Here is a 27340-nt window from a genome sequence, read left to right as displayed (position 1 = left end):
CTGAGAGTAAGGGGGAAGGGAGAACTAGAAGAAAAGGCAGCCCAGTGGGCCGGACTGGGGGAGGGGGGAGGGGCAGAAGCACACGAGAGAGGAAAAACAGATCATTCATGAGCAGCTGTCAACAGGGCTTCAGAAAGACGGATCTTTACGATGTTTTACTGTGGGTCAATCTCAAGAGACTTGAGATGTTTACATTCATTCTGAGGCTTTTTTTGGACGTTGGGCTGGTATCATACTTGCATGTGAAATCACCCTGAGGTGGCCGCCAGGCACCCCCGTTATCTGTGGGCTACAGGCAGTTATGAAAAACAAGGAATTCAGAATATTGACAGGTCCCGGGGTAGAAATGTTTTACTGCAGTGACCGCACAGGGAAGGAAGAAGTAAAGACAGGAGGGGCCGAGAGCCAAGGACCAGAGGCCCCAAGGAGGCACTGAAGCAGCGCCATCTTGACAGAAGCGCTGGTGACACCCACCCTCTAGGGACCAGGTGAGGAGGGAAGACAGGAGCTGGGGGTTGCACTAGTATAACCACCTCTTCAGTGCTTCAGAGGATCAAGCTCCACTGTCTGGGCTTTTCAGGGGGTGAAGTGGGGATGGGAGAGCAGGAATACTGTAGCGTGAGAGGGGAGTGGGAGGTGATGTATGGCTTCAGCTTCTGTCCTAAAATCAAAGCACACCTTACCCTGAAGAACTCATTTCCTTCTGACCCCCACTCCTGACCCCCAGGCAAGATTCATAGTTCTATCGAACTGGCAGAGTCCTTCTACTTAAGTCTCTTCTCTTTACGGAAGTCATTTCTTGAGAACTAGTAAGCCTGGCTTGGGCTTTATTCTGCTAAGAACAGCACTGCCTCCAGCGCTGGACTATGTCAAGTTTTCCTTCACTGACAGATAATGGAGGTTGCCCAGCCCCAAATTAATCATCCCAGTTTCTCAGAAGGGAAGAAACATCATCCAATCCAACCCTGTACGCCAAGTGCCTGGCACGCAGTGGCCGCTCACTACAGCCAAGTCCTTGCCATCCTGGAGATCCGCCGGAGCTCCTTGCCCTTGATCTGTGTGTCCCAGGGCCTCCCCCACCACCCTGCCCATCAGTGGCCCATGGAGCTGAGGTCCCATCACGCTTTGGCCCAGGCACAGCACGAGTGACCAGCTTCTGTCATGCTGGCCAGAATCCACAACCCCCGCTGAGCTCAGGCAGGGGCACCTCCAAAGAGAACAGGGACCCCAGCCCAGCGGACTAGGGACTGAGGGAAGCTGCAAGGGTGGAATTCCTGAGACTGGCTGTCTCTTGTTCTTCGTTTTCCTTTAAACCTTTTTTTAAAGGGGAAGTTTTTCTCAGAGACATTCACAGCCAGGCACCATCCCTGCTGGCTTCCGACCCCATCCCTCCCCCAACCCCCCCGGGGTGGAAATTCCTGGTCTATCCCGAGGTCCAGGCCCGGTGACATTCCAGACCAGAAGCCGGAAGGCGGCTGACAGCCACAGCCCCCAAAGGACTGGCCCCTAATTTGCTGGCTCTGCCTATAAGTGACACTCACGGAGAGCGGCCCGCACGTCCCCACCTCGCTGGAAGCCACCATCGCCTGTGTGTGCAGCAGCCTTCCTTGTCTCCCTGCTTCTACACTGCCCGACCCCAATCCCAGAACCTTTTCCCAGGCAGCAGCCAGTCTGCTCTTATCTACTCCGCCCGCAGGGTGAAAGCCCCAGGGTCCTCACGGGGGGGCCCTCCTCTCATCTTCTACCCCTGGTGGGCTTTCCCGTTCTCACTCTTCCTCCAGCCCCTTCAGCCCCTGCTCAAGGCCTTTGCACCAGCATGTCCCTGTGTCTAGAAGGTTCCTCCTCCTGGAATTGTCCGTGGTTCACTCTCCCATCCTTAAGGTTTTCGCTCAAATGTCACCTTTTGGGGAGGCCAACCTTGCAAGCCTCTCATCTCTCTACCACTCCCTCTCACCTGTGGCTTGCTTTCCATAGGGGCCCTTTGATCATGTTCCAGCACTCCATGCTGTTTATTGTGTTCGGTGTCTGCCTCTTGCCACTATAATGTAAGTTCCTCGAGGACAGTATTCTGTCTATTTTGTTTGCCAGTATATCCCTCTCGAGCTCTTAGGCGTTTCATAAATATTTGTTGAATGGATGCCTCTGTCCTCCCAGTTAGTCTGAGCCGGCTGGGCTGTGGGGTCCACAGCTTCTCTGAGCAGCATCCTGCCTTCCTGTGCTCCCCACCATTCGTTAGTGACGGTCTCACTCCCCAGCACCCAGGCCAAACCCTCATGTCGTAAGCTGGGCTTCTCCACCGGTTCTGCCCTAGACCCCCTTCTGCCCATACCCATCGTGTCTGGGGCCAGTTCCCTCCCCACCCAGAGCCTTGCTTCACTCGATGGATTCATCTCCCCCTGTCCTGCCGTGGGTTCCCGCTGGGCTCTGGGCGGCTATGAGAGCCTGTGCTACTTCTCCCTGTCCTCCCTGATACCTGAGCTCCGGCTGAGAGGTATTCCCAATATTAGAGCAAACCAGAGGCTAGCAGTGGCTAGTGAAGGGAAAACAGAATTTATTCAGAAATTATTGCATTAGGGGGAAAGAGACCTCAGTATAGAGCGGAGCTCAGGTCTGAATCTAACAAGAACAAGTTGCAGGACGGGGGGTGGGGAACCTTCCCTGGTGGCCAGAGGGTAAGACTCCGCACTCCCAGTGCAGGGGGCCCAGGTTCGATCCCTGCTCGGGGAACTAGATCCCACATACATGCCACAACCAAGAAGCCTGCATGCCTCAACTAAGAAGTCCGCATTGCCACAACTAAAAAAACAAGAAGGAAAAAAAAAAGATCCCGCATGCTGCAACTAAGACCCAGCGCGGCCAAAATAAATAATAAATGAATGAATAAAAAAAAAAGAACAAGTGGGGATTTATAGTGGAGGAGCAGGTCGGGGGTTCCGTGGATGGAAAATTACTAACAGGAAACAACAATGGTCAGGGGGTGGAGAGTGGACTCTGGTTAAGCAGAACAGGATTCTTGCTGAAGGCAAGCAGGGTGATCAGATACCAAAAATGGGGGATGAAGGATGTGGCCAGCTGTCGAGGTGATTGCATATCAAGGGTGGTCAGATACCAATGATGGGGGGTTCTCTCTAAGTTGACTTAGCAGGATTCCCGCTGAAACTGAACAACACAGGCCCACCAAGGATGGATACTGAAGTCCAAGGTCAAAGCCTAGTTGAGAAGAAGGCTTAGAGGAGCCTGACTGTGGTTTGGCTAATGGGAGGGGCTTCATCCCCACCTCGGGGAGCAGAACCCTCTGCTGGCACCGCTCACACCTACGTTACGTGATCCGGCTGCAGGGCCTGGTCCACGCCTACTGCCCTGCCTTTAACAGCCCAGACCAGTCAAGACACGGCAAGAACAGCCTGCAGGCGTGAGGACCTTGCTTCCACCCAGCCCTAGCTGTCCACTTCCCACAGCCTCCACATAACGCTGTGGGTGACGGGGTGGGACAGAGCAGAGCCCGACTGCTGGGGAGCCAGAATGCCAGCCCAGGGCAAGCCCAGGTGCCTCGAGAAACACTCAATCACTGGGAGACTTGCCAGTTCTTCGTGGCCCCAGCTGAAATCCCAGGGGCCACCTCAGGTCCCCAGCCCCTGTGGCCACCTTCAGTTCTGATCCCGGCTTGGAGACAATTACCTCAGGCTGTTTTGCCCACAGATTGTGAGGAAGGAACAAGAGGCTTTTAGCCTGGAGATGGAAACAACCTAAGTGTCCATCAACAGATGAATGGATAAAGAAGATGTGGCACATATATACAATGGAATATTACTCAGCCATAAAAAGAAACGAAACTGAGCTATTTGTAATGAGGTGGATGGACCTAGAGTCTGTCATACAGAGTGAAGTAAGTCAGAAAGAGAAAGACAAATACCGTATGCTAACACATATATATGGAATCTAAGAAAAAAAAATGTCATGAAGAACCTAGGGGTGAAACAGGAATAAAGACACAGATGTAGAGAATGGACTTGAGGACACGGGGAGGGGGAAGGGTAAGCTGGGAAGAAGTGAGAGAGCGGCATGGACATATATGCACTACCAAACGTAAAATAAATAGCTAGTGGGAAGCAGCCACATAGCACAGGGAGATCAGCTCGGTGCTTTGTGACCACCTAGAAGGGTGGGATAGGGAGGGTGGGAGGGAGGGAGATGCAAGAATGAAGAGATATGGGGACATATGTATATGTATAACTGACTCACTTTGTTATAAAGCAGAAACTAACACACCATTGTAAAGCAATTATACTCTAATAAAGATGTAAAATAATAATAATAAAAAGAGGCTTTAAACTCAGTAAGCTTAGCTGCTGCAACTCTCATTTTTATTTAGGAAAGAAATGGATTAAGAATTCAAGACTCCATCTCATCTGTTGATCTGTCTCTGCCCTCTGATTCATTCCAAAGACGGGGCTGGTCTATGAGCCAAGCTGGATATTTTCACATTAGGTCCCACTTCTTAACGGGTCTCTTCTGATAACGGCCCCACTGAGAGAGCCACATGGGGGGCATGGCCTACAAGTAGGCAGATTCCTAGGTTAAGTGGCACGTGCTGTGAGCTGCCTGAGGTTCCACGGTTTTAGCTTATTCCTTTCCTGTCTACCAGTCAGATCCCAGTCCTGTCTGGGCCCTAAACCCACACCCTCTACCCCTGCATCGCATCTGTCTAGAATTGACCTGCTATGTCCAGTCCTGCCTTCAATTTCTGACCTTTACCCCATCAGCCCAAGGATTACTTCCCCTCCTTAATATGCCTTCTTCTTAAATGTTCCCAAGGAAATGCCTACCCCACCCCAAAGAAGCAAGAAGGAGGAACCAGGAGAGTCTTTTTACAGCTTCCTTCAAGTTCAGAACTGTCAAGGACACCCGAGCCCACGAGCCACGAATTCCACAGCCATCGGAAATGCTGAGTGTGTACAGAAGGTGAGGAGAGAAATGGGGTTTCATATGCTCCCACTCCTAAGAATTCCCAGAGAAAAAAAATTTTTGTAAATGCCAAAAACATGATAGGACTGTCCGTGAAATCAGCTATGACAGTTATGAAACATAAGTCATGGTTCTGTTTGTTCTGAAATTTCTTGTTATATCCTCACATGGAGGATGGGCCTAGGGACCTTGCTGGAGTCTCTTTTATAAGGCACTAATTCCATGGCTTAAGCTCCCCCCCCACTAATACTATCACAGCAGGCATTAGTATTTCAACATTTGAATTGTAGGGGCTCACAAATATTCAGACCATAGCACTAGGTCATAAAAAGGATATCTTCACCTGGTGCACTCTCTCTTTCTCTCTTGGATAGCTCAGTCTGGTGAAGGCCAGCCACCATGTCATGAGGACACACGATCAGCCCTTTGAGAGGTCCACATGTGGCCAAGTCCATGTGGACAGGAACCAATGCACCAGCACCAACTTGCTGGCCATGTGAGTGGATCCTCCAGCCTCAATCAAGCCTTCAGGTGATTCCAGCCCCCAAACCTGCAAGTCTTCCAGCTGAGGCTCCAGACATCGATCGTAAGACTGTGTCCTGTCTAAATCCTCCCTCACTCCCATGTCCTGTCTGAATTCCTGATCCACAGAAACTGTGAGATGATAAATGATTATTGTTGCTTTAAGCCTCTAAGTTTTGGGGGTGGTTTGTTATGCAGCATTAGAACTCTAATACACGTGGCTTCACCTAATCTCAAGAGGACGGGGAAATCTAAGGGTCCCACTGGCCTAGAGATGGGAGAAGCTAGTTATAGGCAAGTATCCTGATCTTACTGGAAGAACTTATCAATGAGCAGTTTTCAGACAGAAACCAGGACTCACACTCCTTCCTTTGATGGTTCGTAGATAGTTGTCATCTGAAAGATCAAGGGATTGCCCCCGTCCCAAGGTACCACCAGGAATAATAGCCAAGTTCATAGACGTGCAGCCATAACACATTAGAAATTTTTAAATGCCATTGCTGAAAAACGTCCAGATTTCAGAAATATTAAAGCGCAAAAGAATAAGCATCTTGGAATTAATGGAAATGGCATATCACTGTGTTTTCAGTCACATGCTCTCTTATTTCTGCCTGTGTTGTAGTTATTTGCCTTTATCTGGGAGATCTGAGGTGGTAGGTTTGGAGATAAAAAGAGAACATGAGTAGAGAGTCTTCATATTCAAAGCAAAGCACGTTGTCTTAGTCCATTCAGGCTGCTATTTAATAATTACTTTTAAAATCCATAGTTCCTATGTTTAAAGCAGTTCAGTGATCTCTTTATTGATGCCATTCTCTTTGACATAACACAATTAAAGTTTTCTGGGATCCAGAACAGATAACTCTGTATTTATATATCAAATTAAAAGGTAGACTGTATTTTTGTGATGACCATAACCCATCCATTGTGTTTCTTTGTATTTTATTTGGTTGAGAGGAAATCAGTTCCTGAAATAATTTTGTCTCCCAATATCCAGTCTTCTTTACTTTCTTAGTGTTAAGAACCCCAATTTTTAACTGAGACATTGCTACCCTGCTACTCTCCCTTAAAGCTAGGTCATAGCTACACGACTAAATTTTGGCCAGTTAGATATAAGAAAAAGTGTTTTGTAACTTCTAGAAAGTGTCTTTAGAAGGATGGTGCAGAGGCTTCTTTCCCCCTCTCTTCTTCCTGTTGGCTGGAGTGTGAATGTGATGACAGGAGCACTAACAGCCATATTGGGTCATGAGGTAGTACAGTACTCATGGCAGAGTAGAAGAAAATGAGCCTGTGGCCTACAGAGTTGCCACATAGGCCTGGATTGTGTACCTCCAGATTTCTTTTACATAAGAAAAAAAAAATCTCTACCTTTTTAAAGTCACTGTTATTTGCTGAGTTGTTATTACATTAGACAAACCTACCCCTAATTAATAAAGGGGAACAGCCAAACTTCTTTTTCTATCAGCCATGGACTATTTCTCAGCTTCTAAAAACAAGTGCATTCTCAAAAGCTGCCCAACTCCTGAAGCACAGTAAGGCATGCTGCCCAAAATGCTAATCTGGGTTTAGAATTAAAGACATAAAATGATTTCACTGAGGCAAATTCAGTGTACACAGTAGCAAAGTTTGTAAGCCAGATGGATAACTTTGATTTACTCATATTATTTTCAAAATCAAATCAAGGCATCAATATTAGCTTGAGTAAACAGCAAATCCCCATCCTTAGCTGATGGTCCATTAGGACTAGCGTTATTGATTCAAAATGGCTGAGTTTTTGTTTAAACTGGCCCTCTGCTGGTCACTGTGTGACCACACCACAGTCGACAGCACATCCAATGGTATAATCTGCTTTGCAACTCTATTCCAGAGCCCATAGATCAGAGGGTTAAAACACTGGGCAAATGCAAAGACTCCGAAAAGCACCAGATTTAAAGCAAAGAAAAACACTCCACACATCTTTCCCAAACCTACGAATAACAAGGTTGATATCACATGTAAGCCAAACTGCACTAAATGAATAAGGACTGTTTTCCTTGCTTTGATATTTGACCTATTAAAATGGCCAGCCAGTTTCCCTTCTTTGTATATCAGAGAGTAACTTAGAATGATAGACAGAAGAAAGAAAAGGAAAACCATGCCAGTGGCTCTGGCAGGAATGCCATTCAAGACCACTGGGCAAAGGGGTTCAGATTTTAAAACAGCCCCTGAGTAGAGCTAGTGCCCTCTATGAGCAATAAGCTAGCATTCCTCACTATAATAATCATCCGAGTCCCAGCCGGAATCCTATACTTAACTGAATCTACAAAAGACAGAGATATCAAGGGCCAGCAAATTGCTAGGTAGGTGTTGACAGCCACCAGCCCAGAGCGAAGAGAATCCCTTCTCCGACACTTCGCTGTGCCCCAAACACCACCCAGCACGGGGCTGTTGGCCAGGAGGGCCCACATCCCTTGGAAACCCACCCCCAGACCACAGGATGACACGCACAGCAGATGGTGGCAAGGGAGGATGTATCGGACCTCTTTCCTCAGTTTTGAATTCTGTGACACGATTGTGATAATGATGACATGTAGCAAAGGAGAAAGCCACCACACATACAGAAGCCTTCACTGTTGCTTCCAGCCTCAGCCAATCGGATGTGCTGCAGTGCTCGGAAGACAAGTTCATGATCTTTGGGGAAACTTGGATCCTGAAGGAGGAAAGAATGAGAAAGGATGAATCTGTGTGAAAGCTTCTTGTGTGGATTTCTGACCCTCTGACCTTGTGTACAGTCTCAAGGAACAGATTGCACGTTTTTTGGTATAGATGAAGACACCTTTAGAGAGTGTTGACATGGATCAGGGAAACTGGAGGAATCATCTGGAGTTCTCTCTTCACTTCAGGGGAGGGACATTGTGATATTAAGATTTATAATAAGAAATATATATGGTCTTTGCTCCATTTCTGGCACAAAGCTAAAACTCTTGGAACTTCCTAAGTGAGGAGAGTGACAACCGTCTTTTGTTAGGTTAATGAGGTGACTTTTGGAAAGCCCCTCGGTCACCTAAGGATGGGGACTGGTTGTCAGGGGCCCCAGCCTTGTGATTAGATGGTTGAAACTTTCAGTCCCACCCCCAGCCTCCTTGAGCCTCCAGGGAGGGAAGAGGGGCTGGAGGTTGAACCAGTCATTAATGGCTAATGATTTAATCAGCCATGGCTGTGTAATGAAGCCTCCATAAAAACCCAAAGGACAAGGTTGGGAGAGCTTCCAGGTTGGTGAACACGTGGAGATTTAGGGGTAGTGGCTCGCCTGGAGAGGGCATGGAAGCTTCGTGGCCCCTCCCCGTACCTTGCCCTATGCACTTCTTTCTTTTTTTTTTTTTTTTTTTTGCAGTACGCAGGCCTCTCACTGCTGTGGCCTCTCCCGTTGCGGAGCACAGGCTCCGGACGCGCAGGTTCAGCGGCCATGGCTCACGGACCCAGCCGCTCCGCAGCATGTGGGATCTTCCCGGACCAGGGCACAAACCCGTGTCCCCTGCATCGACAGGTGGACTCTCAACTGCTGCACCACCAGGGAAGCCCTGCCCTATGCATTTCTGAGTTATATCCTTTTATAATAAACTGGGAGCTTAGTAAGTAAAATGTTTCTATGAATTCTGTGAGCCCCTCTAGCAAATTACTCAAACCCAAAGAGGGTGCAGGTCAGAAACACAGATGACCACATGTACTTGCAGTTGGGGTCTGGCGTGGTGGCAGGGGGATAGTCTTGTAGGACTGAGCCCTTAACCTGTGGGATTTGACACTATCTCTAGACATATAGTATCAGAACCGAGTTGAATTGTAGGACACCCAGCTGGTGTTGGAGCATTGCTTTGGTTGTGGTGGGCGGACTCCCCCCCCCCCCACCCCAGAATTGGAATCAGAACTTTAGACATATGCTCAGATCGTTTAAAAGGAGGGTTTGAAAGATATGCTCTCAGTACTCAGCAAATTGCTCAAAAGCAGGTCAAAGTTTTACTCCTTAGGCATCCTTTTCTGTCTTTGATTGTGAGAACTTCTGCTCAATTCGGAGCACAAAGCACAGCATGGTAAAAGTCAATTGATCAGCCGTCAAACCCGTGTTAACACTTAATGCATGCAGAGCTCTGAGGGAGAAGTTAGGGCCAAAGCTGTGAGGAGTGGGGGGAACTCGTTGATGCAAAGACTTGAATTCATCTGGGTCCCTAAGACATGAAAGGGAGACTAACAATAACGACGGCAATCGACGTTGACGTTTACCAAGTACTTCCCAGGGATCAAAAACTGTGCTCAGAGCATACTCAGCACTAAGCCTGGAGTATGTTTTATTTTCCACCACGGGGTTTGTTACGCACTTCTCACAAATGGGGAACCCAAGACTTAGAGAGGATAAGTCATAGCCCACTCAAGGCCGTACGATCATTGCCCAGTGGGACCAGGATTTGGATTTAGGCGTACAGCGCCAGAGCCCGCTCTCTCAACAACTACGAGGAGGAAATGCAAGGCCAAATGGATGCGTTCTCCCAGCTCTTCTTTAACCAGTATCGTTTGTCCGACCAACTGGACCCCATTGGTAGGAAAATTGTTTCTGTTGGTAAGGAGCTGGAAGACGGACAGCCCAGGAAGTTGCTGGGATCTCGGGATTGCTGAGGGATGGGGTCCACTGAAATGGTAAGACGTGCACGGGAGCCTGATAAAACTTCACAGGCACGCGCAGCAGGGAATGGCACACTGTGTGGCAGCCTGGGGAGCCGCTGATTACACCGTCATTGCTGTCTCTGGGCCAGTCTGCTGTAGAGGTGCCGACTGTTGCCTCCCCGCCTGCAGTGCTCTCCAGGGGTGGACCCCACCATCGCCTCGCTTCCTTTCTTCCTTACGACCTCCTCCTCCATCAAAGTTGCCTGGGCTGGGAGAAGTCTGCCTCGTGGAAAATCGTTCTGCAGGCTGTGCTGCGTCCATCAGTGTGTGTCTCTTAAAAAATCCAACCGTGGGATTCTCAGAGAACGTAGTCCCAGCGTGATGGCATGTAATCGACCTGTCAGCCACGTCGGAGTGTAGATGAGAGGAAGAAAGAGACAGAGAGTGGCTGGAGAGGAGCAAAGAGAAGCAGGAACCACGGAAGCCCTTGCAAGACAGAGAGCAACCTGGGTTCCTGGACTTCTGATTCCACCAAGATGCCCTGCATTTTCTGTCCTTGGGTTCTAAAAATATCACACCCTCCTCTACTATTTGAGCTAGTTTAATAGGTTTCTATTCGTTTATTCTGGCTCCTAGAGATGAAAGTATATAAAATGGACCCTGAAGAAGCACACTAAGTGCTACTGCTTTCCTAAAGGGCAAACCACAATGGAAGTACGACGATGCCACGCCCTGAGAACTGAAAATGCAGAAGCTCTTTATGAAATCCCTTCCTGAAGACCCAATTTTTTCCTACATATTGTGTTGTCACCCTTTGTGGAGAATTTTCCCTGTTCCGATGGATTTTTGTGCATGGTCACGCTGTTGAACTCCAGGCTTTTACTCTCTCTACTCTCCAGCTCTTCAGAGAGGAATAGAAATTGTAATGGTCACTGTCATTGTCAGGCTTTCTTTTAGCTGCAGGTTTTTCAGTCAGACTCTTACACTAGAACCCCTCAGTAATAAACAGGAAAAGGCACATCTGCCGGCATTACACGCCTCCTCCTTAACCTGTTGCTCCCAGAGCACACGGCTGTAACTGCCCTCGGGGCGCCACCCTAGAAATGGAGGGCTCCCATAGGGACTGCATGAAGACCCTGATAAGCGGGAACAAACACTCTGCCTCTGGACTGGAGAATCACATGAACTGGGCTCTAAGCCTAGATTTGCTGCCAAAGAGGAATATGACTTCGGGTACTTAAATCACTTTGCTTCTCTGCTCCTTGCTTCCTTACATCACGCCCATGCAGCATTGCCAAACTCCTTATCCTTCCTTTAACTCAGGCCTGGAATATCTGGGCTTCTACCTGATTCTTGAGAACAAGATTACCCCACTCCTGCCCCAGAACGTTCTCATCTATTCCCCGTCTGACTAACGTGAATAGAACTCCTGGCTCTCCAGGACAGGGCCTGCCTTGCGTAGCAGTATTTGATAGGAACTCTGCAGAGCCGGCAGCCCACAAAGGAGAAATTTGCACAGTGAAGACATTGCAACCATAGCAAATACTTAGAACACTTTCTTTACATCTGAAATCTCCAGGAGGGTTGCAACTCTGCAAAATCAATGAGGGCAAGTAGTGTTGCCTTTCATTAATTTATGAGACCTCAAGAAAATCAGTCATTTATTCTGGATCATGCAGCCAGAAAGAACATCCCAGTCTCCAAATTCATATTCCTTCGTGGACATATATTTGCATATCAAGAGCTCATGGCAACCAAACCCATATAATAAGCCCTCATCTATACATATTACCTCCACTTAGAGTCTTTTCCTTCTGGAATTCTAAAATGGGGAATAATGTTTCCTTCTAGCCCAAAATGTTACTTTGGCTTCAGTTTTATTTTTTGTTTTTTTTTTTCTGGTACGCAGGCCTCTCACTGTTGTGGCCTCTCCCGTTGTGGAGCACAGGCTCCGGACGCGCAGGCTCAGCGGCCATGGCTCATGGGCCCAGCCGCCCCGCGGCATGTGGGATCTTCCTGGACCGGGGCACGAACCCGCGTCCCCTGCATCGGCAGGCGGACTCTCAACCACTGCGCCACCAGGGAAGCCCTGGCTTCAGTTTCGAAGTAAAATCTTGAAGCTTTAGAGATTTATGCAAAGAATTACATTATACCCACAATTGCCCTGAAAAAAAAAATCAGAATCAGCCACTCCCTACACAAATCTTGTAAGAAGCAGAGGTGTGGGAAGCTGGAATGGGTATATACAAGACAGCGAAGCACCTGGGTCTTGTCCTAAGTGCCCTGCTGGGGACCAACCAGCAGGCTGCCCACAGTGAGAGACTGAAGCTACAAAAGGATTTGGCCAGACCATATATAAAAATAGAACTCTCACCTACAACCTGCAGCAACGTGCCCAGGAAACCAAGCCCTTAGCTACGGTAACCAGCCCCGGAAGGCAGCCTGCGCTACGTCAGACCTGGGGGAAGTCGGATTCCTGTCTCTACTGACAATGCAGGAAGGCAAACAACACCTGTAACAACCAAAACAGCCAGGACATGATGAATAGCTGACAACTTCCCCAATTTTTGCCCCTGCTTCCAACTTAGGACCAACCAGAAGAATCAAATATGTACCCCTAACCGATCATAGGACACCCCACTTCCTATTGGCCACCTCCAGCTTCCCCAGGCCCACAGTCCCTCATCTGAGCTTACCTGAAACCCTCCCTTTTTTCCATCAGAAAGCTTTCCCACTCCCCTGCCAGTGAGTTTCCTCCAAACTGCAAGTGATGTTCGCTGACTCCCTTGTTCTAGCAAGTTCTGAATAGATGGCCTTTGCTTTTCTCCTGTGGTTGGTCTTTGTTTATCTCCACATGGGTCTGAAAAGATAGTCCTAGTGGCCCTGAAACAGGACATGCACTTGGAGACGTTTCTCCAGGAAGCTAATAAACTCGGGGCAGCCCATGCTTCCTCTCTCTCCTCTGCCCCTTCCGGTCAGCAGCAGGGGCATGGTGGGCAGCTTGGGCCAAGTGAGACAGATTCCCTTCATGGAGGGGCAGCTGCTGCCTTGGCCTCATTGTGAGCTCTGGGTCACTGAGCTGGGGGTATTTCTCCCTTCTCTCACCTCTGAGGGTCCCCAAAGTAACCATTCCTGAACGGACACCACACTTGAGGAGAAAATCAAAGGAGCACTGGATGTGTACAGTGTGAGTGACGGGCCTGGAAGGGAGCATTAGAAAATGATATTTTGTTATGACAGATAACATGTGTTGATGGTTCACTGTGAATGAGGCCGACTGCTTTCATCTGTACAACGAGATTATTAAGTAGACACTATCATTATTCCCACTTTTCAGTAAAGAAAACTGAGGGGTAGAGGAAGGAAGTAACTCTCGGGGTTAATTAGCCCATGATAGTGATGCTGGAATTTGGACAACGTAGCCCAACTCCAGGGCTCACTCCCTAAACCACTGGGCCAGGGCCCTCAGTCAGTGAAGGTTGATATTTAAAGGTTGTAAAGGGGTCCTCACACTTCTTCTCAGGGAGTTGCTGGTTAACGGTGAAGTCTGAATCATAACTCAGTTGTTATGATTTCTGAGATAACATTTTGTTATTGTTATTTGTTGAGTTAGGAAAAAACTCGATTATATTGTAGCCATATTAGAGTACCATATTGACGCATATGAATTGAATTCTTTTTTTTTTTTTTTTTTTTTTTGCAGTACACGGACCTCTCACTGTCATGGCCTCTTCCGTTGCGTAGCACAGGCTCCGGACGTGCAGGCTCAGCGGCCATGGCTCACGGGCCCAGCTGCTCTGCAGCATGTGGGATCTTCCCGGACCGGGGCACAAACCCGTGTCCCGTGCATTGGCAGGTGGACTGTCAACCACTGTGCCACCAGAGAAGCCCCGAATTGAATTCTTTTTTTAAAAAGAGGAAAAACTATTTTAAAGGCTGAGCGGGTGTTAGGGTCTGCGTTTGTGGTCCCCTCCACCACCAAATTCAGATGTTGAAGCCCAGAACCTCAAAATGTGACTGTATTTGGAGACAGGGTCTTGAAAGAGGCAATTAAGTTAAAATGAGAACGTTAGGGAGGCCCTTATCCAATCTGACTGGTGCCCTGTGTCTTTGTAACAGAGGAGATTAGGACACAAAGAGAGAGAGACCCTAGATGTGTGTACGTTCAGAGGAAAGGCCATGTAAAGAAGCAGCAAGAGGCCTACCATCTGCCAAGTGGTTGCTGGCAGAAGGCCAGTGAGAAAAGTGGATACTTCCAGAATGGCCCCTAGAACCCTTCCCAAATGATCAGACCCTCTCCTCTCTCACAATAAACATGCCACCTTCTCTTTAAACATGTCTAATTGTGGCCTTACTTCTTTAGCACTTTAAAAATCACTCCAGTCTGTGAAGCTTCTGTGATCACCTCTGTTATTCTCCTCCAAGTGGGCAGGAAGGAAGGGAGGGAACTGGTGTTTACTGAACGCCAGGCACTTGACATCAAGAATAAGCACTTACTAAATATTAGCTGTGAGTGTTAACCATCTGGAAAGAGCTCCCAGGGGTGATGCGGAGAACCGGGTAAAATCCTCTGAAGGTATATCCTGTGACTTCTGAAGACAGAGAAATTACATATTTTGCTAGTGAGTGCTTTCCCAGGCAGTTAACCTGCTCTTTTTTATAAAAAGGGGAAACCGTCAAGCTTCCTTCCCCAATTTTTTTCTGATCAAAACTTTGATCTACAGACATTCTTCTAAGCACTCTTAGGATTCCTTAATCTAAAGACACACTACCTTGCTTTAATGAAACATGGCCCTTTCTTAACGCTCAGAAACACTTCTTAAAAAACAATGTGCACCACACACCTACGGTTAATTAATCTTCGACAAACAGGAAAGAACATATGATGGAGAAAAGACAGTTTCTTCAGCAAGTAGCGTTTGGAAAGCTGGACAGCTGCATGTAAATCAGTGAAGTTAGAGCACTCCCTCTCACCATACACAAAAATAAACTCAAAATGGCTTAAAGACTTAAATATAAGTCATGACACCATAAAACTCCTAGAAGAGAACATAGGCAAACAATCTCTGACAGAAATCATAGCAATACTGTCTTAGGTCAGTCTCCCAAGGCAAAATAAATAAAAGCAAAGTTAAACAAATGGGACCTAAGCAAACTTATAAGCTTTTGCACAGCAAAAGAAACCATCAACAGAACAAAAGACAACTCTCAAAATGGGAGAAAATATTTGCAAACGATGTAGAAACCAAACTTATGGTTACCAAGCTCTTAAATCCATGAGCTGGGGATACTCATTAACCAACACAGGCCAAGGCTCTGGTGTCAAAGAGCTTACACAGTCGGGCTTCCCTGGTGGCGCAGTGGTTAAGAGTCTGCCTGCCGATGCAGGGGACGCGGGTTCGTGCCCCAGTCCGGGAAGATCTCACATGCCGCGGAGCGGCTGGGCCCGTGAGCCATGGCCGCTGAACCTGCACATCCGGAGCCTGTGCTCCGCAACGGGAGAGGCCACAGCAGTGAGAGGCCTGCGTACCGCAGGAAAAAAAAAAAAGAGCTTACACAATCCTGAATCTTCTGACAGTTACCTGGCAGGTAGTAAACAGATGGCCTTTCTCCCTTCCTGCCCTATTTCTCCAGATGCCAAAGATCAGTATGATGTCTATAAACCACAAAAAGCAAACAGCAATCTATATGTTGCTGAGAAAATGATTCTCAATATTATTTCTCAGAATCTGAGAGGATTTTGTCTTTGGTCTATTAGTTTCTAACAAAAGTTCACTTTGTAGCATTTACTTTTGAACATGCTAAAGCTATTTTAATATTACGTTGTTGCAATTATTAAGCTAGCTGAAAGTTAATTTACCTGTATATGATTTTAGCATTATTAAAGCTTACAAAATAACACAAAACAGCCAAGATGGTGAGTTTTGTGCTTTGCTACTATGCAATCCTCTACTCCATAGTCAGTGGTTCCCTTGCATGCACAGTTAAAATAGTTGCCCCATCCTATCCTAAGGGGCAAGACACACCCTTTCTGTCTCAGTCGACCACGCCTGGCTTTAGCAGTACACTGGATGCTTTATCAGCACAATCTTGGCAAAGTTGAAATCAGCAGATTCCATGAAGCGCTTTGGTTTTCTCTCTGACTCAGCATTAGGATTACCATAAACTTTCTATCAGGTTGAATTTCACTTCCCCAAATTAAAGTACAATTTAATTACAGCTTTTCTTACTAACCTTTTTTATATGATGTGACTGGTTTTATTGATGAAAAAGAACTCCCTAAGTTTTGAAATCTACATATAATATACATTGCTTGGTTAAGTATCCCTACCTTTATTAGGTATCTGCACCATTCATATTATGCATGTCACACAAAATCAAGTCTCTAGGCCTAAAAACTATGATTTTAAACAAATCTTATAAGTGAAAGTGAAAATTCATGGAACACCTTAACCTTTTGACTGCTCTGAGAACTTGTACTTAGCACATCATTGATTATTAACTTGAATTTTTACTCAATTATTGTATAATTGATTTCTCTAAATTGTCAGAACCTATATATTTATAAAGTCCCTTTTGCAGGGATATAAGCCCATCTATCACAGCAAAGTTTCTATTACCATCTGAATGGACTTGTATTTGTCCATAGCAAAGTGCACTTATACCAAGTTATTAAATTCATGGTTATTTTCATTAGCATTTATATTTGCCTCTTAGAATTGGCATAGAATTTTGAATCACATTTATAGAGCAAATGGCTATTTCAATATTTATCCTTGTAATTATCTTAAAATATGACCATATATTTATCTTTTTATTTAAGGGACTTATTCACAAGCAGAAAATAAATTATTGTCATTAATGTTACCTTTGCAAACATTATTTGTAACTGTATTTTGTATTTTTCAAAAGAACTTACATTCTAAATATTGGTGACAAAGAAAATTATTGACTTTGAAAACCCCGATCAAAAAATTTACAGTCAGAATTTTAAAATTCATACTGATATCCCAGTTTCTCCATTTACACATTTACTCATTCGTTCATTCAATAAACATGAATCGGGTACCTACCACATGGGTGAGTATGCAAAGGTGAGTGAGATACAGCCTCTGTCATCAAGAAATTTACTTTGTTGATTTGCAAGTGGGAGCAGGTATGACTGTTCATACACTGGTATCATTTATGAGAGAGACGGCAAAAAGAGAGAGGAGTTTCAAATATTTTAAATCGGAGAATATATATGAAAGTCACAACGCTTTAGAATAAAGAAAGGTGAGTTCCTTTCTCCTTCTTCCAAGAAGAGGATCTGGGGAAGGCATTCTTCCTTCTCTTACATGAAAATTCAGGGCAGGGCTTCCCTGGTGGCACAGTGGTTGAGAATCTGCCTGCCAATGCAGGGGACACGGGTTCGAGCCCTGGTCTGGGAGGATCCCACATGCCGCGGAGCAACTGGGCCCGTGAGCCACAATTACTGAGCCTGCGCGTCTGGAGCCTGTGCTCTGCAACAAGAGAGGCTGCGACAGTGAGAGGCCCACGCACCGCGATGAAGAGTGGCCCCCGCTTGCCACAACTAGAGAAAGCCCTCGCACAGAAACGAAAACCAACACAGCCATAAATAAATAAAAAAAAAAAAATCAGGGCAGGAGATGTTGCGATCAGGGCAGTACAGACATGGGGCTAGCAGGAGAAGCCTCCTAGAAGAAGTAAGGCCATCAAAAACCTTAATAAGGCTGTCTGAGAAAGACAGAAGGTGGTAAAGAAGCCCTCTAGGAACCACAACTGCGCAAAAAAGGCTGGCCCTGTGGAGAGGAGCTGAGGGCAAATCTGATCAAGACAAATTTATAGATGATGCCTATAGCAGGAGAAGCAGTCAAGAAATGATCTAATTTAAGGAAACACAAGTGTTTGAAGGGTACCGTTAGCTAGATCCAGATACTGGCCAACTTTGGGGTTTGGCTCAAATGCCTAAGAGTCTTTCAAAGCCATCAGGATGCTGACGTGGAGTAGCTACCTCATCAAAGAGCAAAGGAGCCGTCATCACAGGGATTCTCCGTGTACCACACACCTGGATGAATCCAAGCGCAGGATGCAAGGCCTCCTGGGAGGTGAGGGTGGGCCTTAGATAAGGAAACAATGGCTGAGATGAATAAATCCCAGTGGTGGTTCCCAGCAAAAGCACAGCTGTGCCACTCTGGTCTAGTGAGGCTTGCACCAGCAGCCAAAGAACCTTCCAAGAGAACTCTAAACCGTCCACATCCATGGGCTCCACAGATCTATCTATGGGTTCCTTAGCTGTAGCAAACTCTAGAATCAGGTTCACCTCACCATTCCCTGGTTATTGCCAATTGTACCTAACTTGAGTATCTACCTCGTTTCAGACTGTCAGCCTGCCCTGATCTCAAATGTGTGTTTGCCACTTAGTTTAGGTCTTGACTTTCTAAATTCCTGGTCTCCAAACTGAATATTATTTCTGGATGATCCAGGACTGGGGGCCACCTGCGTCCATTTGCTTTCTTCAGAATCGTCAGAGGGGCGTCATGCAAATCCCCACCTGGACCCCAAGGAAATGTGACCTGGTCAGAAGGCAAGTATACTAATTAGAGGAAGTGCCAGAGGGTCATAGGTGATAAAAGAGATGAGCCAGACCAGAGGGTCATAGGTGATAAAAGAGATGAGCCAAAAATGAGTGGGGACGAGACTGGAGGCTTCAGTTTGTGTGACCAGAGAATCCACATGACCCAGGAGGGGTACACTGTCTCTAGATGGTCCTCCCAGAAATAATACCTCCTATCCTACGACGTGCAGATGGTTTGCTGATAAGATTAAGGTGCCTCTTTGTATAACACCAGGAGGTGACTAATTTGATCCTGGAAATGTAATCCATTCAGTGTATTTGTAGGTTCAACAGAGAGGATATTGTAATAACAGTTGAAAATAGAAGGATGCTTATTCCCTGGGAAGCAATGAAAAGCAAAGACCAACACCCAGGAAGCAAAGGGGCCTTGATTAATGTAATGTCCTGATCCACTTAACAGGTACCTCCCACAAGCTGAGAGATATTCACGAGGCTGCCACAGTATTTTTATATTCAGTGAGTGTCTACCATGTGCCAGAGTACTGTGAAAAGTGTCTGTAGTTAGTTAAATGGAAAAATAAGGCAGAATTCCTACATTTGCAGAGCTGACAGTCTTTTAGGGAAGACAGATATGTAAGCAAATAGTTTCAATACTATGAGTTAAGTGCTTTAATTCCAAGTGTCATGGAAACCCAGAGGAGGGAGTCTAATCTTCCCAGAAGGGTCAGGGAAAACTTCTCATGGGCGGTGTCCCTAGAAATTAACAAGGGTTCATCCCTCCAGCTAGCCGGCCTTCCATTCATTCATTCATCACTTATGTGTTGAGTACCTCCGATTGTTCTAGATGCTGTGCATACAACATTGAACAAGACGAAGTCCCTCCCTGCGTGACGTTTACATTCTGATGGGGGAAGTGGATGACATTACCGGGAGAAACTCAGAATGGTTCCTTCAGACCATCCAGTATCCACCCTCTGGCCTCATTTCCTCTCCCACGTGTATTTTCCTGAGAGCAGAGTGCCTCGAGCTCTCAAATGGGAGCAGTTTGATCTTTTCGTAAGTACAGCTCTCATTGTGAAACAGAATTGCCAGTTCATTGCTTACCATCACAATGGGATAATTTCAGAACTGCAGGATCAGATAAAATCAGGTTCCTGAAAATGCAGAGCTAAGCATCAATTTCAAGCAGAAATAAAAGTGAGACGTGGGACGCCCAGACTCTGCCATGAGAACTCCTTACCTTCCTTTACCAGTGGAGGTCTTTTCTGCCAGTAGAACAACAAGTTCTCTTTTCCAGGAAAAAGTATGCAGAAGAGCAGCCGGAGCTTCTTCATGAATTGTAGGAAGAATTCCCAACACCCAGCATCTAACAGGAGTGAACCCAGGGACTTCAATTTCTCCCAGGACCCTGAGTCTTCAGACCTGGGGCCCTTTCCGTGGTGCCTGCAGCCCGTGTTGCACCGTGACTCACAGTGCAGAGAGAGCTAGGGACTCTCTAGGGTGACCACTTCCTGAAAGAACACTCAGGGCTATCTGTCCAAGAAGGAAGTGGGACAACGGGGGGCCAGCGCCTCCCCTTCTGCACACAGAGGTCCTTCTGCAAAGAGACGCATGCTCTCTGCACCTCTTGTGGGATTTGGGGCCCACTTCATGGTGTTTAAAGGTGACAAGGAAAAACATCTTAGAGAAAGCTAAAATGTTTCCCACACTAACATTTGGGGAAAACTCTAGCCACTGGAACCACTGGTTTTAAATCAGACTAGCCTTCAAAGATCTCCAATTACATCTTTAGAAATGATCACAATTTCATAACAGAGGCAAAAGAAAGGCAGTTAGAAACTTCTGCAAAGCACAGGTGGTACCACTCTGAAAACTCATATTTCCTGTTTGCCAACATGTCTGCTTTAAATCTCTCAGGCAGTTAATTACATCGCAAGCGTTACACACCAGCTTTTCCTCATATTTATAGCTTTCATTTTAAAAAGTTATTCAAGTCGTACATGTTTGTTGTCAAAAATGAAAAGTGCAGGCAAACATAAGGAAAATTTTCAATTCCCCATATTTCCGCCACTTGAATATAACCGCTGTTGGCACTTTGGTGTACATCCTTCCAGCCTTTTTTCTGTGTTTAGGTGGATCTTAGGATGAGCTTCTCAACAGCCATTCCATCCCACACCATTGTGGAACATCCACGCAGTTTTGTTGGTATTTACCCACGCTGAGCCCCTGTGTAGATCCTGATTTGGCTAAACTAAATTAAAATAAACTCATGCTCTTGCCACAGTGTTTTAGGGACCAGCACCTAATCCAGACCTAAGCCAACCAATGCAAAGCACTTCCCTGGCCACCAGGAAAGTCATGTGATCAAGATGATCCAGTCAGAGGAAAGCCTAGGACTCCTGCCGAGGGGCGGGGTGGAGGACGACACTCACTCACTCACTCACTCACTCCTTCTCTGGGTTTGGACTCAGAGACCTGGGAGCTATTGGTAGCCATTTGCCTCCACAAGACAAACCATCTCTCAGGTGAAGCAGACGCTTCAGAGGCAAAAAAGAGATACGAAAAGAAATCAGGTTTTCAAAGGGTTTTCTGAGATGCTAAATTAAGCTAACACCAAAATCTGACTTACTTCTGGAGTTGCTAGTTAGATGAGCCAATAAATTTGCCTGTTGAAATCAGTTTAAATTGAATGTCTGTGACTTGTAACTGAGTGTATCCTAAACAACTCATCTCGATATTTTCATTAAAATGGGGCCATATTGAGCATACTGTTTATAACTTCCTGTTTAAAAATACATCATAATTATCATTCCTTTTCAAGATAAATATACTTTTACAAAATTATGAATCGCTTCAGAGTAACATATTGTTATGAGCAGATTTTAAGTTATACATCTAATCCCCTATTGTGAGGCGTTCACATCATTTCCAGGTTTTTCCATACCGTATCAATATAAACAATTCTGGGCTGAGTCCCCTATATATCAGAGAACACACTTATTTCCTTCAAACACATTTCTAATGTAGAATTTCTGAGTCGAAGTATGTCCTTTTTAAGAGACTTTTGATTCATATTGCCAGATGGCTCTCCCAAAAGGTTATTTCAATTATATTTCAACCAACAGAGCATGAGAATGCCAGAAAACTCCCTCATTCCTCCCAGTCCAGAACCCTCAACGTATATAAAGTTTCAACACAAAGTCTCTATTTCATAAATGGTAACCCATTGCTGATTCAATTTGCATTTTTAAAAACCATATACAGTGTTTGGAGGTTTTTTCCATGTATTTATTTGCTTATTATATTTCTCCTTTTCTGAGTTGCCACTGACATTCTTTGCCCATTTTTAATTGGAGCATTTGTTTATTTCTTACAGATGTGTAAGAGCCAGTAATATATTGAGATTATTAAGCATTTTCCTATTATATATGTTACAAATAGTTTTCACTGTACACCACGTGCCTTTTAACTTGAATATGGTATTTTTGGCAGTTCTGAAGTTTTAAATTTTAGCTCATCAATCCTCCCCTTTATTGTTTCTGCCCTTCTGTGTCATTCTCTAATCAGAGAATTTGCAGTCATCAGGATTCAGCCTCTGCTCATAAAAATGATATGGCATGAAAACACTGATGTTCGGGGTGCCTGAGATTCTGACCACTTGGGAGGCAGCCCAGGAGCTGTCTGAACCCTCCAACCCTGACTGCTTTTCCTTGCCTCCCTCGGAGTGAGGTGTGGTCTGTGATTAAATTATGGCCCACAGGATGAGAGCAGATGTGACGCATGCAACTTCCAGGTTGTTCTCTTTAGAAGGGGAAATTCCTTCCCCTTAGATTTTCACTCTTTCCTTGGGTTGGAGTGAAGAAGTGGTGGTAATCTTACAGATGAGAACGATACCTAGGGAGGACAGGCAGCACAAGCTAGAAGGCTCTGGGGTCCCTGACACTGTGGAATGTCCATATCTCCAAGACTACTTAAAACTGGACTGTTTTGCAAACGAGAAGTGAACTTCTCTCGTGTGTGAGCCACTGTTATTTGGGGTCTTTATTACAGTCAAACCCATATCCTAAGTTAAATGATAATACATGACCCCATTTTACATACACCCACAACCCAGCATAAGAAAAGATAAAGAAAATTACATACCAAATTGTTAACGTTAATTCAGGGAATGGGATTGTAGGAATTTGGGGAGAAATGAATTTTTCTTTTAATATTGATTAAAAAGTTTTTTTTTAATCCAGGTTGCTTTGACTCAATAACTTACATTACCCGAGGTCATTAAACACTTTCTTTTCTTCTTTTTTTAAAATTTATTTATTTATTTTTAGCTACATTGGGTCTTTGTTGCTGCTCGCGGGCTTTCTCTAGTTGCAGGGAGCAGGGGATACTCCTCGTTGCGGTGCACGGGCTTCTCATTGCGGTGGCTTCTATTGTTGTGAAGCACGGGCTCTAGGCACACGGGCTTCAGTAGTTGTGGCACGCAGACTCAGTAGTTGTGGCGCATGGGCTTCATTGCTCCGTGGCTTGTGGGATCTTACAAGACCAGGCTCAAACCCGTGTCCCCTGCATTGGCAGGCAGATTCTTAACCACTGTGCCACCAGGGAAGTCCCCAAGCACTTTCTTTTAACAGCCCCTTTTCATGTAAATTCACAGCCCCAGACACTATGGGCTAGAAGAAATGTGTAATTGAGGAAAGGGTACAAAAATATCAACAGAACTGGGAATGTGTGTTCTATAACTACCCTGTACCAGTATTCAATGACATCATTATATTTCTTTTTAGATATACATTTTTATCTTTTTTAAAGGTTACCAGCACTTTCCACTGGATTCTGAGATATAGCATATAATATGTATCTCAATACATAATGTTTTTCCTGTAAAAGGAAAAATATTTTAAATCATGTCAATACTCATATGACAAAAGCGCTTATATTTTTAAAAATTCCTTGTAAATTTTAATTTTTCATTCATCTGTGCCTATAAATATTTAAATTAGCTATGTTTTTAAAATATATGTATATTTGTCACTTTCACTCATAGAAAAAGATCTAGAAGGATGCACAGCAAATTGATAATAATGGTTATTCTCTAGGAAGGGTATCAGGTTAGCTCTGGGGGGAGGGAAACCTAGAAGATATTTCAACATTTTTTTTTTATTGAGGTATAGTTGATTTACAATGTTGTGTTAGTTTCTGGTGTACAGCAAAGTGATTCAGTTCTACATATATATATTTATTTATTTATTTATTCTTTTTCAGATTCTTTTCCATTATAGGTTGTTAGAAGATATTGAAAAGAGTTCCCTGTGCTATACAGTAGGACATTTTTGTTCATCTATTTTATATATAGTAGTATGTATTAATCCCAAACTCCTAATTTATCCCACCCCTTCCCCCTTTGGTAACCATAAATTGGTTTTCTATGTCTATGGGTCTGTTACTATTTGAAAATAAGTTCATTTGTATCATTTTTTCATATTCCACACATAAGCAACCTCATATGATATTTGTCTTTCTCTGTCTGACTTACTTCACCTAGTATGATAATCTCTAGGCCCATCCATGTTGCTGCAAATGGCATTATTTCACTCTTTTATGGCTGAGTAATATTCTATTGTGTGTGTGTGTGTGTGTGTGTGTGTGTGTGTGTATATCACACCTTCTTTACCCATTCATCTGTCAGTGGACACTTAGGTTGCTTCTATGTCTTGGCTGGTGTAAGTGGTACTGCTGTGAACATTGGGGTGCATGTATCTTTTAGAATTAGAGTTTTCTTTTCCAGATATATACCCAGGAGTGGAATTGATGGTTTATATGGTAGATCTATTTTTAGTTTTTAAGGAACTTCCATACTGTTTTCCACAGTGACTGCACCAATTTGCATGCCTACCAACAGTGTAGGAGGGTTCCCTGACTTTTTGTATTAATTAGGTTTGTAATGTTTGTACTTTTACAGTGAGGCTGAATTCATCTATTGAGTTCATAAATTTGGAAAACAACACAAAGTTTTAAAGAGTAGGAAAAATAAAAAAATATTCTTTAAATGAAAAATCTATAGCTTATGATTTTCCAGGAATGTGTTTTAGCTGTTGATAAGCTATTAGATTAGATGATTTCCACTGCATATAACAGAAAACTCCAATGCAAATAGACCTGAGAGTCCTGAAGATCTTTTTTTCATCTAACAAGGAAGCGATGTGTCAGATCCAAGGTTGGTTGGAGCCTGGCTCAGCATGGTGGTCAGGATCCAGGCTCTGTCTGTCTTTTTGCTTCATCATCCTCCACATGTTGGCTGCTTGCCCTCATTCTGATTCCCCTCACAAGATGACCACAGCAATTCCTGGCAGCACTTCTAGACATTACAACATCCGGAGAAAGAAGGGGGCCTCTCTACCCGTGTCTTCTTAGGACAGAGACACTGTTTCCAACTCCCAGAGCCAAGTTCCTTCCAGCCTCAGTGGCCAGAACTGAGTCACAAGCCCTTTTCTGAACCCACCTTTGCAAGAGGAGGGGAACTGCCACTTTGACTGACTGATCGTCAACCATAAGTGATAAACACACAGGAGCCAGGTAAAGCAACGAGTCTTCCTAAGAATTATCTATTCATTCCCGCAAGCCGCGTGGCATGGCCAAAAAAAGAAAAACTCTGTTCATAGGTATCTTCATAGATCAGAAAACTCAATATTGTTAAATTCTCCTCCAATTGATCCATATATTCAATGCAATTCCAAAAAAACCTTAGCAGGCTTTTTAAACATACAAATTCACAAGCTGATTCTAAAGTTTATATGGAAAAACAAAGGACCTAGAATACACAGAACAACTTTGGAAAAAGAGAACAAAGTTGGAGGAATAACACTACTGAATTTTAAGATTTACTAAAAGAGCTACAATAATTAAGACAGTGTGATATTGGTGCGCAAATAGACCTATACATCAATGGAGCAGAGCAGAGCTCAGAAAAAGACTCATACATATATTGGCAATTGATTATGGACAAAGATGTCAAGGCAAATCAAAAGCAAATGGAGAGGGCTTCCCTGGTGGTGCAGTGGTTGAGAGTCCACCTGTCGATGCAGGGGACACGGGTTCGTGCCCCGATCCGGGAAGATCCCACATGCCGCGGAGCGGCTAGGCCCGTGAGCCATGGCCGCTGAGCCTGCGCGTCCGGAGCCTGTGCTCAGCAACGGGAGAGGCCACAACAGTGAGAGACCCGCGTACCGCAACAAGAAAAAAAAAAAAAAAAAGTAAATGGAGAGTATTTTCAATAGTGCTGTAATATTTATTTACTTATTTATTTTATTTATAAAAATAATGAACCTTGACCTGTACCCTTAATCGTAAACAACATTCAACTTGAACGGATCATAAACCTGAATGTAAAAGCAACAACTTTACAACTTCTAGAAAAAAACATAGGAGAAAAAAATCTTTGCAACCTTAGGTTAGGCAATTATTGCTTATATAGAACACAAAAACTTAAGCCATAAAATAAAAAGTGCATAATTTTTTTCAATATCGAAAACTTCTGCTCTTTGAATTCTCACAACTTAACAATAAAAAGACAAGTTTTTTTAAATAAATTTATTTATATTTTTGTTTATTTATTTTTGGCTACGTTGGGTCTTCGTTGCTGTGCACAGGCTTTCTCTAGTTGCAGCGAGCGGGGGCTACTCTTTGTTGTGGTGCAAGAGCGTCTCGTTGCGGTGGCTTCTCCTGTTGTGGAGCACAGGCTCTAGGTGTGCAGGCTTCAGTAGTCGTGGCGCATGGGCTTCATTGCTCCGTGGCATGTGGGATCTTCCCGGACCAGGGCCTGAACCCTTGTCCCCTGCGTTGGCAGGCGGATTCTTAACCACTGCGCCACCAGGGAAGCCCAAGACAAGTTTTTTTAAGGGCACAGGATTTGAATAGACATTTCTCCAAAGAAGACATACACATGGCCAAGAAGACATGAAAAGATGCTCATTGTCACTAGTCATTAGGGAAACATAAATTAAAACCACAATCAAATACCACTTCATACCCACTAGAAGAGCTAGAGTCAAAAGGCAGACAATAACTAGTGTTGAGATGATGTGACGAAATCGGAACCCTCACAACGTTGGTGCAAATGTTGGTGTAAAATGATGCAGCTGCTTTAGAAGACAATGTGGCCGTTCCTCAAAAGGTTAAACATAGAATTACCATATGACCTAGAAATTTCTTTCAAAGGTATAACCCAAGAGAAATGAAAACATATGCCCACACAAAAACTTGGACACAAATGTTCACAGCACCATTATGCATAATAGCCAAAAAGTGAAAACAACGCAAGTGTCCATCCACTGATGAACAAATAAACAAAGTGGGGTATAACCATACAACAGAGTATTATTCAGCTGTAAAAGGAATGATACATGCTACAACATGTATGAATCTTGAGCACATTATGCTAAGTAAAAGAAGCCAGAAACCAAAGGCCACATATAGTGTGATTCCGTTTACATGAAAGAACTGGAATAGGCAAATCTATAGAGACAGAAAGTAGATTAGTGGTTGCCAGGATCTAGGGGGAGGAGGGCATGAAGAGTGACTGCTAGTGGGTGTGAGGTTTCTTTTTGGATGAAAATGTCCTGGTTAGATAGTGGTGGTGGTTGCATG

General features: G+C 44.7%; 1 long non-coding RNA gene across 1 annotated transcript; it reads left to right on the top strand.

Moving 5' to 3' along the window:
• The first annotated feature begins 211 nt into the window (after positions 1-211).
• On the top strand, positions 212-6270 carry LOC117200881 (uncharacterized). Its single transcript, XR_004482643.2, has 3 exons — positions 212-488; positions 4816-4962; positions 5340-6270. It is a non-coding gene; the product is annotated as an uncharacterized LOC117200881 (long non-coding RNA).
• Positions 6271-27340: the final 21070 nt, after the last annotated feature.

Source organism: Orcinus orca, chromosome 7 (genome assembly GCF_937001465.1).
Source record: "Orcinus orca chromosome 7, mOrcOrc1.1, whole genome shotgun sequence".
In the NCBI taxonomy this organism is placed as follows: Eukaryota; Metazoa; Chordata; class Mammalia; order Artiodactyla; family Delphinidae; genus Orcinus; species Orcinus orca.
This window is presented reverse-complemented; position numbering and strand designations above follow the sequence as displayed.